Genomic DNA, 13,770 nt, shown 5'->3' with positions numbered 1-13,770 from the left:
GAGAGAGAGAGAGAGAGAGAGAGAGACAGAGAGAGAGAGAGAGAGAGAGGGAGAGAGAGAGAGAGACAGAGAGAGAGAGAGAGAGAGAGAGAGAGAGAGAGAGAGAGAGAGAGAAGGTTTGGGAGGCAGAGACAGAGACGGAGTTAAAGATAGGTGCGATACTCCCAGCACCAGGAGTCTGCGAGATAGATGATGGGCAGAAGATGACAAGAGATGGCACTTCAATTTACGTGTAAATGACAGAGCAGACAGTAAGCTTGCACCGTTGTCATATCAGGAAACATGGGGAAAGAATCAGTCACCTCAGCTTCTTTATTCCACACTTCTTCACTCACACATATTTTGACAAATTACTCACAAACCGCCATTTTGTGTCGAATCAACCATCCGGTTTCCATGCAGCCTAATATGCTAACGAGACTAATGAACATATCAGCCAATAACCAAAGCTATACTCGATCATTCTTCGAAGCAAGATAACTGATGGTCTCCATAATATTGAAACGAGGTTTATAAATCCTTTGAAAGTTACTTATGTTATACAATCAGAAGAACCATATTTGAATTCAGAAACACATTTCAATGTCCACATTCAACACCACCAACAACAACATGTTATCAATAAGTATGTAACCTTCCCCAATCTAATAAATCTGTCTAAGTTCGGCTTCATAATCTTGCCCCCCCCCCCCCCCGACATCAAATTACAAAAATAACACGTAGATTGAACTGACACAAACTCTTGTGGAATAATTATGCCTAAATCTGTTTGCACTGCATTTTAGACATTCGAACACAAACATATTGAAACAAAGAGCAGCCAGGGTGTTGATTGGTTGGGGTATGTGACCAAGTAGAGGGCTAGTCTTATCCCATGACCAAGTAGAGGGCTAGTCTTATCCCATGACCAAGTAGAGGGGTGGTCTTATCCCATGACCAAGTAGAGGGGTGGTCTTATCCCATGACCAAGTAGAGGGATGGTCTTATCCCATGACCAAGTAGAGGGCTAGTCTTATCCCATGACCAAGTAGAGGGATGGTCTTATCCCATGACCAAGTAGAGGGATGGTCTTATCCCATGACCAAGTAGAGGGATGGTCTTATCCCATGACCAAGTAGAGGGGTGGTCTTATCCCATGACCAAGTAGAGGGGTGGTCTTATCCCGTGACCAAGTAGAGGGGTGGTCTTATCCCGTGACCAAGTAGAGGGGTGGTCTTATCCCATGACCAAGTAGAGGGCTAGTCTTATCCCATGACCAAGTAGAGGGGTGGTCTTATCCCATGTAAAAGCCTGAGTAAACGTCAATCTGAGCCTGTGAAGGTCTGTGCTTCTCACTTTCTGCTAAGACCTGTGGCAATTCTCAGCGGGCAAGGCGAGCCGTCACCTGTCGTATCTCATTGCACACAGCACTCTGAATCCTGTCACACACACACACACACACACACACACACACACACACACACACACACACACACACACACTCCTCCCCCACACGCACACACACAAACACGCACGCACACTCGCACACACACACACACACTCACACACATACACACACACACTCACACACATACACACACACACTCCCCCCATACACACGCACACACATACGCACGCACACGCACGCACACGCACACACGCACACACACACACACACACACACACAACTATCATCTCATTGCAGACAGCACCATGAATCATATCAACCCATAACCCAGTGTTTCCTTAACTTAGTCAAGGATTTATTTTCTTCCTTTCTTTTTCATGTCTATTGTTTTTCCTCATAGTTGTGTAAGACATTGAATAGTTGGGTTCCCTCAGGCTCTGAGTGCCGACACGATCCAATAAAACCTGTCGCTCGCTGACAATAGCTAAAGCCTTCTTGTTATTTGAGCCTTCAGCAGTTCTGTGGATTTTCTTTTTTGCAGTGTTTTCTGTCCTGTGCGCTGTTTTGTTTCCACATTCAGTCAATATTTGACTGAATGTTTTTTCCGCAAACTCGGAATCGAGTCTAGGTGAAGGTGTGTGTGTGTGTGTGTGTGTGTGTGTGTGTGTGTGTGTGTGTGTGTGTGTGTGTGTGTGTGTGTTTGAATGTGAGTGTGTGTTTGAATGTGTGTGTGTGTATTTGAATGTGTACGTATGTGTGTTTGTACGCGCGCGCGCGCGCGCGCGCGTGTGTGTGTGTGTGTGTGTGTGTGTGTGTGTGTGTATGTGTGTTTGAATGTGTGTGTGTGTGTGTGTGTGTGTGTGTGTGTGTGTGTGTGAGTGTGTGTGTGTGTGCCAGCGATTCCCAGAAAACTACCCATAATTATGTTTCTGAAGCTTGATTTCTGGATTTTTATAGATAACACCCCAGGCAATTATTTTCATTTATTTAAAAAAAAAGTCTTTGCTGTCGTCAAAATCGGAGGCCGCACTGCGGCGACGTCATTTTTAATCACAGTCACTGAAATTATTGTCAATCTTCCACCACGTCCGTACTTTTGGATTGCATTTCAGCTCGAGAGCTTACAAATTACGTAATTTAGATCAGGCAGGGCATTGGTATTGGAATTAGAGATGCAAACGTGTCTATTGCATTCTTTATTATTTACCTGAATCCAAAAATATATACATATGTTGGTTTTGGATTGAACACGGGGTGTTGCAGGTAGCTCTGTTTCCTCCTTGGGGATGAAGCTACCAGGGGAAGGGATTGTGTTGGAGGTGCGGGTAGAGGGGTAGCCCTCCCGGTGCTCCCCCTTGGACCTCCCTAGTCTAGGACCCTGGGTCTTCGCGAGGTGGCCATTGTGGCGTAATCCCTCCGGACTAGCATAACGTTTCCCTATCCCAAGACCGACCGTGCGTGGTCTATGACCACATCCTCTACGAGGTGACCCTATCAACTAGGCAGCGCAAGCCCCTAGGCGAAACACGGCGGATCTAGAGGAGAGAACCTCGATAAAAAATTTGAGCTGCCATGAAGACGGAGCATGTTGGCTGAGGACAGCGGGCAGACCTTCTGTGCCGACACCCATCTACAGGAGAAAACCAGGCATGCACGCATCAAACCCAACATGGCCATACAAACGAAAAAAACGGATTGAACACGCTCTAAAAATTAAGACAATTGATTTTGTTCATATAACTTAGATGAAGTTGGCTTGCTTTGCCAAGACAATACGTCAGTGCTGTCTCTGCCGCATGGATACAAGCTCCTGGGGTTTTAGCATATATCCATGACTTACTAGTCTCGATGAACAACATACAATGCGGTCAGTTTCAGTCTTAGTTATCTGCAGGGCCGACATTTTCACAAAATGTATTGATTTCGCTAGCGCGACTTGTTTTTGCTGAACGTTCCTATCTTAAACCAAGAACTCCCATATGAGTGAACCCTGTGACATATCATGTTTGTATACAAATATGTCCAACAGTGACAAGAATTAAACTTTTCATTGCACTCTCAACCATTCAGCGCATGCCCGCCTCTTTTCCTCAACTGTTTCTTTTTGGAAACAAGATTTCCGTCGGCAGTCATCTACCTGTGCACAAAGATTCAATGAAAAACATGTCCAGCTCGGATCGAATTAAACAAAATTTGCCTCGACATTCCTGTGCATATCAACACGTGGGTTTTTCTCTGCTTGTCATATGTTTTGTGATTTTCTTTTCTCATGTTTATTTTGTTGATACATCAGCGAGAATTTCATTCAAAACTAGTGCAGTGAGCCTACAGCAGAATAACAAGTGTCAGACAACGATGGGAGCTGAATTCTGCCCTCGCGTTTGTTAACACACACAGGCTCTGAGCACGTGTCTTTTTCATTTCTCTCTTTTCGCTTTCCCGTTTGATATTCTGTCAGATTTCACGAGAAAGCTCCAGCAGGAGAAAGCCCAAATATGCCTCGTTGAGGAAAGGCAAACCTGCAACTGTCAACACTGGTATACCGTTTGACATAGGAGAAGATTAACGGACAAACACGTGTGCCCCATTCATTTTGTTCATAAGTGTGAACTGTCTGCCAGGACTGCATTTTATTCGGCTTCTTACCAGGACAGAGATGGCGTTTGGCTTCTTACCAGGACAGAGATGGCGTTTGGCTTCTTACCAGGACAGAGATGGCGTTTGGCTTCTTACCAGGACAGAGATGGCGTTTGGTTTCTTACCAGGACAGAGATGGCGTTTGGTTTCTTACCAGGACAGAGATGGCGTTTGGCTTCTTACCAGGACAGAGATGGCGTTTGGCTTCTTACCAGGACAGAGATGGCGTTTGGCTTCTTACCAGGACAGAGATGGCGTTTGGCTTCTTACCAGGACAGAGATGGCGTTTGGCTTCGGTGTTCGACGAAGAGCAGAAATGTCTTGGACATCTCTGGAAACTTAGCTGTCATTTCGGCAACTTTTTTCATGGTGGGAAGGGGAAGGGGACGCTAAGGGTTACCGTACATTTCGGAAACTTGCCGAAAACGTTTATACCTATTTCGGAACAACTTGCCCAAGAAAGGAAATCCTAACAGCATGCCTGAATAAGCATAGAGCGACAAGACCCTTCAGCACTCAGTTCAAAGTGAGAAAACATCTGTAGTGACTTAAAAGGGGGGAGGGGGTGAGACAGAGAGAAAACGAAGGAACGAAGGAACGAAGGAACGAGAGAGAGAGAGAGAGAGAGAGAGAGAGAGAGAGAGAGAGAGAGAGAGAGAGAGAGAGAGAGAGAGAGAGAGACGGAGAGAGAGACGGAGAGAGAGAGAGAGAGAGAGACGGAGAGATAGAGACGGAGAGAGAGAGACGGAGAGACAGAGAGACAGATAATGTGAGAGCGAGACAGACAGACAGACACTGACACTGATTTTATTGTGTAGGCCAACGACCCACTCACAAACATGGTGGAAATTAGGTGTACATTTTAATTAAAGATAAAAGCGAAATTACACACACAAACAGACCAATTTTTTTTAACATACCCCCGACTTCCAAGTGCTTTAAAAAGCAACATCACAAACTTGGCGAAAGGCTACTCCCACCTACTAGCACCAACACTAACACCCCCTTCCCACACCCACACAGAACTGGTTCTCTAACAACGTGTAACAGACAGACAGACAGATAGACAGACAGAGAGAGAGAGAGAGAGAGAGAGAGAGAGAGAGAGAGAGAGAGAGAGAGACAGACAGACAGACAGACAGACAGACAGACAGACAGAGAGGGAAAGGCGAGAGAGAAAAGGAAAACATACACAAAAAACGACGAACTTTGCCACCCGAAAAGAGAAATAACCGCGATTGCCTTTCGCCGCCAGGGCAGAAGACAGATCGTCAATACATAACCGGGGAAGATTTTATGCAAGAACTCAGACGTTGGCTGGTCGGCCCTATCTTTCCGAATGAACGGCTATATATCTCTTCGTCCGACAGCCTGCATACCGTTACAATAATTTCTCTTGCTTGTATTAACGGATTCTGAGCTAAGGGCTTACTTTCTTGCGTGTCCGGTCATGGGATCTGGCGATGCAATAATTCCTGCTTTGGCGTTATTGCCCACACAATCCGATTTCGCTTTATTTGTTATTGCAGTTCTTGAGGGAATGTATACACGTGGATGTATTCCCGGTTACTTGTGGTAAAACAAGTCTCTTATCTTTATAGTTGTAGTCTAAAGGCTTCAGTACAGATATCAGATAATTACATAGTATGTGCTTTTCACTTTCGATGTATAATGGTTTGTTTGGAGAGAAAAAACGACAACAACAAGAAGAACAACAACAAGAACAAGAACAACACGAGCCCCCCCCCCCCCCCCCGCATCCCCCACCCCCCATTAAGAAGTATTCCACACGGCTACCATCTTGTCGAATACGCAAAATGAACGTGCTTTTATCCCACCAATTGTTGGATTAGAAGCATTCAATTGGACAGAAAGAGGTCCAAACGTTACATCTTTCTTTCTTTATTTGGTGTTTAACGTCGTTTTCAACCACGTAGGTTATATCGCGACGGTCCAAACGTTACAGACTTGTCTTCTTGCAACTGTCTATTTCGAATCATTGGTTACAAAATAAACATTCTATGTCGTACTTGATTAATCTAATTCCACAATATATGAAAGGTTCAACAATTAAAAAAAATGCAGTTTCCGTTTTCTTTCGAGCCTGCGCCGAGAAGTGCCATGTGAATTTTTTACTTCGCACTTCTTGTGTCAAGGGCATTCCACGCAAGAAGATGAACATTTCTTGGATAATTACGAAAGACCAGGAAACAAACAAACATTACACCATTCAAGCATTTTCTCCGCCTACACACTAATCCTCTTACTCTTGGGAAACTAAGTTGCAAAACACACACTGGTACTCACGCACACACACACACACACACACACACACACACACACACACACACACACACACACACACACACACACACACACACACACACACAGACAAACACACACACGCAAACACACACACTCTCTCTCACTCTCACTATCACTCTCCCTCTCTCTCTCTTTCTCTTTCTCTCGCTCTTTCTCTCTCTCTTTCTCTCTCTCTCTTTCTCTTTCTCTCTTTCTCTTTCTCTCTCTCTCTCGCTCTCTCTCTCTCGCTCTCTCTCTCGCTCTCTCTCTCTTAATCTCTTTTGTTGATCATTGGTTGGACAAGATAAACGATAATGCATTTTGTGGTGCTGTTTTTGTAGACTTTGCTAAAGCTTTTGATGTAATTGGTCACAAGTTGTTACTCAGAAAACTCAAATTATATGGCCTCGGGACGGACTCAGTTAACCTTATTTGTTCTTTTCTCAGCGACAGGCAACAAAGTGTGCATGCGAACGCCTCGGCATCAAGTATGCAGGCTGTACGGTATGGCGTACCACAAGGGTCAGTTTTAGGCCCTCTACTTTTCTCCACATACATAATTGACCTTCCCCTTCATATTAAAAACTTGTGTGAACTTTTTGCAGATGACACTACCATGCACTCCAGTGACACCAATTTAAATCGTTTATCTGAATCATTGCAAGAAAGTGCATGGACTGAGCTAAATCATATGTCCCTGAACCCCCAAAAAACTAAATGCATGATAATAACAACTAGACAAAAACGACAGAACATAATATCCACGTTTCCCGATTTAATTGTCAATGATGAAATTGTTTCAACAGTCAACCATCATAAAGTGTTGGGAGTGACCATCGATAACAACCTGTCATGGTCACACCACATCGAACAACTTTCTAAAGTCATGTTCAAGAAAGTATATCTCTTATCTAGAATCAAGCACTTCCTGAATTTGGAAGCCAGGAAGTTATTCTTTAATGCCCATATTCAATCTGTTATTGATTACGCATCAACCTTATGGGATTCGGCAAGTGATAATTCACTAAAACCTATAATTAGATTACACAAACGAGCGTTGAAAGTAGTCTTATTAAAGAAAACAACCCTGAATGAATTAGACTACAACAACTTAGGCATTCTCCCTCTGAAGGAAAGACTTGGCTATAATAAATGTACCCTTATGAGCAAAATTATCACTGGATATGTACCTGAAACTTTACGTACAAAATTTACCATGAGGAATTCACGTCAATTTATGAGATTAAACACTCCTGTTCCTCGGATTGACCTGTTTAAGTCCAGTTTAGTGTATTCAGGTAGCAGTCTCTGGAACTCTCTTCCAACATTCCTGAGGCAAACTACCAGCACTGATAGTTTTAAGAGCAGATATTTGTCTTATGTAATGAAGTCAAAGTAAATGATATTTGTCTTAAATGGTATTCATTTTTTTTATTAAACATGCCCCTCTCCTCTTTATTGGTATAATGTACACTAACCCTTTTCGGATGAAGGGACTTAAAAACCAACCACTATTTAGATGTGTGATGATCTTAGCAATGTCTTGCTTGTTTGATTGATTTTCTTTAAAAGGTAATGTATGGATTAGAGTATGATGTTGAGAAAGTGCAAGCTGCACTATACCACTTAATTCACATCAATTAACTCGCAATTTACCTCAATGCAATGCATTTTGTGTACATATGTATACTGTGTTTTCACTTTAGTTATCTGTTAAAATGTAGGGGTCCTGATTTGGCCTATTACGGTCCGCTGGACCCGAAAAGCAACAGCTAACTAACTGTTAAAATGTAGAATTTTAGTTTTTCTATTCTCTATTTTTTATCTTGTATTTTTATTTCATTTTTGTAGTTAGTCCCTCTTTAGGGCGAGGGCTGGATGTAAAAATTCAGACCACAGCTTAATCTACTACCCTCGTTAAATAAAAAATTGTCATTGTCATTGTCTCTCTCTATCTCTCTCTCTCTCTCTCTCTCTCTCTCTCTCTCTCTCTCTCTCTCTCTCTCTCTCTCTCTCTCTCTCTCTCTCTCTCTCTCTCTCTCCAGAACTACATAATTATATGATGTACTGATAAGCTGGGGCAACGTGACCTACTGACGGGCAGGCCTTGAGATAAAATCATGAGATGGATTTAGAGAGGGGGGTAAGACTTAAAACACACCCTCACCCACACACACACACACACACACACACACACACACCCACCCACACACCCACACACACACACACACACACACACACACACACACACACACACACACACACACACACATGCACACAAAACGAACATGTAAAATCTTTACGGATAATCCGTTGCATAGCATTAATATAATCAGAATGTACGGGAAGGGTCCAAAATATAGACCACTTTTTGATCAAGCTGATAACTAGCCTGTTTTTTTGCGAAGAAGTTTCAATTTATGCTTGGTAGTTGTGCCATCTTCAGTTAGCCGTAAGGCCTAATAAGAGTGAATTAGCTTCAATAGAAAATCAGATAAAAAATAATACAGAAAAATCGACAACAGTTCCATATAAGGAGCCTGGGCACACAATATGGACTGCGAGAGAGAGAGAGAGAGAGAGAGAGAGAGAGAGAGAGAGAGAGAGAGAGAGAGACAGAGACAGAGAGACAGACAGACAGAGACAGACAGAGACAGAGAAAGAGAGACAGAGACAGAGAGACAAAAAAGAGAGAGAGAGAGACTCATAGAGACAGAAAGAGAGAGAGAGAGAGAGAGAGAGAGAGAGAGAGAGAGAGAGAGAGAGAGAGAGAGAGAGAGAGAGAGAGAGAGAGAGAGAGAGAGAGAGAGAGAGAGAGTTCAGTATGCATGATGTGTTGTGAATTGAATCATTTCAATTTTCCGCCCAGCCATGTAAGAGCGTGCCCACTCATATGTTGAAGTCTGCCTTGAAGTGAAGCTGGTCTCTCAGATCTGACACAGCGTCATCTAATGGCGCTACAATTCAATTAGCGAGTTGCATCCGTATCTGAGCGTCATGCCCGCTCATTTTTCGTATTGATCATACAATTGCGATGCTTGACTGGAAGGTTGTTGCGAGGTAATACGGAGATTTAAGAAACGAAACGTTGGGACGTTTCGTTTTGAAGTTGTGGTAAACGTCATTATTTCGGGGGTCTCTCGCTGGAAAGGTGAAGGTCAACTGAAACGGAACGTGGAACGTCAAAACGCAGTCACGTTTTCCACCCCCAAAAAACGAACAATATTTCGTCAACTTTTGTGAGTATTTTTGCACACTAACAGTTTTATTTGTTGGCCATTTTATGCATTGCTAGATTCATCAACCCTTTCACAGTCTTTCAGCGCTGAGAATGTGTTCATTGGAGGTAGACAACTGTTGTGAACTGAAATATTTTGAAGGGTGCTGATCCTGGTACATTTATCCAACTTCATGGTGAGAAAGCAAATGGCGAAGCAGAAGTAGGTCATCGCATCGAATTTTTATTCTGGCTTCGTATGTGATCAGGTGCATGAATTGAAAAATGTGAAGCTCTTGTGCGTGCAATGCGAGTATGTCAATCCTTTATTGACTCGTGGAGTTGAAATTATGCCATGCCCAGTCAGCGGATCATATCCTGCCATGCCCGGCCTTTCATTCCGAAACGAAACGTGAATACATCTAAATCTTGTCTGCGGCCTATGCCGTCTCGTTACACGTTCCGTTTCGCGGGGTGACTCATTCACCAAACGAAACGAGCTGCAAAACGAAACGTGCTGTTTCTTAAATCTCGCTATTATGGACACGAAACATGCTATGTACACGAAAGGGACGCCTTGACTGATTCTTGAAGTCGTCATTGTCATTGTCATTGTGTGTGTGTGTGTGTGTGTGTGTGTGTGTGTGTGTGTGTGTGTGTGTGTGTTTGTGTGTGTGAGTGTGTGCGTGCGCGTGCGTGTGTGCGTGCAATCCCAGGGTTCGGACTGACGAACATTTCAATTTAAAAATGAAGTCGTGACAGTACCGCCTCAATTTTTGTAAGAAGCCGGTTGTGACGCCGTCAAAGAAATGCATCCAAAAAATGAAGAAGAAAATTACACGTGTGAGGATATCTTCTTTAAGAATGTTTCACAAAGGTCTGTTCAGTAATTTTCTGGGAAACCGCTCTATACACACGCGCATACACCACACTTCATCTCGATTCCCAGTCTATTTGCAAAAACTTGGTCAAAACTTGAGTAAATGTAAGAAGAAGACGGTCGTACTAAGAGCAAACTCAAACAGACCACACTTGACACACAAGCACAATACAAGCTCACACACTACTCCTTGCTGGCTGTTCGCGGTATGATCATAATCACGGACAAGAGAGGGCCCCAAAGGGGGGGTATCATCACGATCACGGGAAGGGAAATTTTAGCTTTCACGATCACAGTTACCTTGATTTTTGTTTTCACGATCACAAAAACCAATTAATCATAGAAAGAGATGAAAACTTGAGAAAAAGTTCCTACTTTTTTTCAACGATACTATTTTTAATCAACTTAATAATTAACATAAAGCTAATAAACTTCAAAATAAATGCATAACTATGATGTTCTTTTGTATTTTATAGTGTAGCATGTCTCTGTGAAAGAACATATCAAGATTTGTTAATGATTAATTTGAAACAATAAACTGACATACTTTGCCTAATCCTGCGTTCCTTTTTTTAAAATTGCAAATTTTCACACATATTTCAAAGCTTATATTTCTCTAAATAATATTGGGGGGGGGGGGGGGGGGGGGCAAAATTGCTCGACATGCTAGTTTATGCACTGCCTGATGTGTGCAAACATTTGTGTGGAAATTGAGGGCTGGTTGCTAAGGAAAAAGTTCTGGGGAAAGTCAAAGTTGTTTGGGGCTGTTTTTCTTAGAACCGTCTTTTCGAAGGTCACCTTAGTCACGGGCTTATAACTCAAAAAGTTGTTATTCTTTTCTAAAACGGTTATCACCACTGGATAGAGCATAAAAAACGCTTTAAGAAAATGTAAAAATAGAAAACATGAACTACCGTGGTGGAGGGTCATGTAAATAATCGATTTCTTACCCACAGAAAGAAAACCAAGGCATCCTGTCAGGGATAGAATGAGCCCCGAAGGGAAGTAACTCATTTTTGACCTGAGTTCAGGATGCGCTGACGAAGTGCTCCGGCTGAGCCCCCACTGACTGCGCTTGTTTGCCGAGCTGAAGGCTGTTCTTGTTTGAACAACCAGCTAGTGTTGAGAACAGGTAGACATGCATTGTTGAACAATTCTAGCCATCTTTGAGAAACTAGCCATGTTTCTGCACAACTAGCCTATTTTGAGAAGAAACCACACTAGCTATGTTTAAAAACCAACTAGCCATTTTCGAGATCAACTAGCCATGTTTAAGAACTAGTAACTTTTGAGAACTAGACATTTTTGAGAACTAGCCGTTTTTGAAAACTAACCAATTTTGAGAACAAGTAACCATCTTTTATAACAACGAGCTATTATTGAAAACTAGTCATTATTGAAAACTAGACATTTTTAAGAACAAGTAGCCATTTCTGAGTAAAACTTTTTTTATTTTTTAGAAACAACCATTTTTGAGGACAACTAGTAATTGTTTAGAACCAGCCAATTTTGAGAACACTTAGCAGGTATTGATCTTAGCGCTCTTAAGCATGGGAAAGACAAGTGATTGCAGAATTTTTGCTGTTGTCATTTTCCATACTAATACAACACACCACATCAGGTTATGTTATGCTATATGTTATGTTATGTCATGTTATAGTGTGTTATGTTGTGCCATGTTATTATGAACCAAAATATTCGTGAAACGAAGACATTTCTTGACAAAACGAGCACACAGGTAACTTTCATGTGGTAAACTAACCTTGTGACCTGACCCACGAGCATTATGGCATACTATCATCGTTACTAACGCATGTCGTTTCCATTCTATACTTTTAAGAAAATACACACATTATCAAGAATGCCGTTTGATGTCAGCGGTAAGCAGCACGCCGTTTCAAAAGGCCGGAAACTTTCCCGCCATTTCGGTACAGCTGAGTACAAGGGGAAGGGGACGCAAAGAACTAAATCTTCGGAAAATTGCCGGAACTTGTATGATCTTTTCAGCAAAGATACATCCTAGCTGCATCCCCGATCAGATCATAAAACCCTGCAACCTTTTATTCGTTTAACAGCCTTAAACGTTTCACGATTTTGATGTTACACAGAAGTGCATTATTATTCTGACAAGCGCACAGAAACAAATTGATGTTTAAGGACAAATCCCGAGCTCCGGTGAAGGTGTAAAATGCTATTTTCAGGAACATAAAGCAAATTAACGCGTTCCATTCTTGGCGGACAGTGGTCCTAAATCTGATTCTCTCGTCGTTCTCACACGCGTTGAGCAAACCGAGGTAAGGCAAGATGGCATACCATGGATCAATGGGAGGTTTGCAGGCAGATGATTCTACTTCGTTGTCTGTGTTCGATGTTCATGGCCGTTATATCATTAGCTCGGTGGTTGCCATACAGCCCGCAGTCTTCTGCAGTTCAGCAGAGGGTCACCATAGCTTGGTCACCAGGCTTGTTGTCTTCTGGCCAGGAGTGCTAGCGTGCTGTCTCCAGATGTGGGCAGGTTTGTCTAATGCGTTCAGGGGTTTTCTCCTCTGAGCCACAATCACATTTGGCTGTGTCACCAAGCCCCAGACAGTCAGATGTGAAAACTAGTATTATTATTTGCCTGTAAACCGTCCATTGATCTCTACTTAATGTCCTCCTGCCTGCCCCGTAACTAGAGTATTTGACTGTGAAATAAAAACACTAAGGGAAAACAGATCAAAAGACTGAGATCTAGAGGCGTGGTGTAACTGATGTAATAACTTATGAAAACATTGCTTGCACGCGGACTAACACGCCAAACACATAGAAACACTTTCCCTGTTTCTCTTTTCTCACACGTTGTAACTCAATAGTGTACAACTGTTGGCATCAATAGTGTACAACTGTTGGCATCAATAGTGTACAACTGTTGGCATCAATAGTGTACAACTGTTGGCATCAATAGTGTACAACTGTTGGCATCAATAGTGTACAACTGTTGGCATCAATAGTGTACAACTGTTGGCATCAATAGTGTACAGCTGTTGGCACATCCCATCAATATGTTGCCTACATGCACACTGGCAGGCCAAACACACACACACACACACACACACACACACACACACACACACACACACACACACACACACACATACACACACACACACACACACTATTTTTCTTTAATCTTCTTTATTTTCTCAGACTGGATACCGACCTTGTACCTATGCTTTTCACTCTCTCCCTGGGATCAGCTTCCAGAATAAAACCCAAGATACCGGGAACACATCTCTCCGCTTGACTTCCCGTTCTATTCTCGCGGGAATTGTCGGCTCGCACAGAACTGGTAGGAAAAACAAAAAG

General features: G+C 42.7%; 1 protein-coding gene across 1 annotated transcript in view; it reads right to left on the bottom strand.

The window, feature by feature from the left end:
- The window catches only part of LOC138968051 (glutamate receptor 2-like), a 101,348-nt gene that overhangs the window by 65,397 nt on the left and 22,181 nt on the right, over nt 1-13,770 (bottom strand). The gene's annotated exons all lie outside the window — the stretch shown is intronic.

Source organism: Littorina saxatilis, linkage group LG6 (assembly GCF_037325665.1).
Source record: "Littorina saxatilis isolate snail1 linkage group LG6, US_GU_Lsax_2.0, whole genome shotgun sequence".
Classification (NCBI taxonomy): Eukaryota; Metazoa; Mollusca; class Gastropoda; order Littorinimorpha; family Littorinidae; genus Littorina; species Littorina saxatilis.
This window is presented reverse-complemented; position numbering and strand designations above follow the sequence as displayed.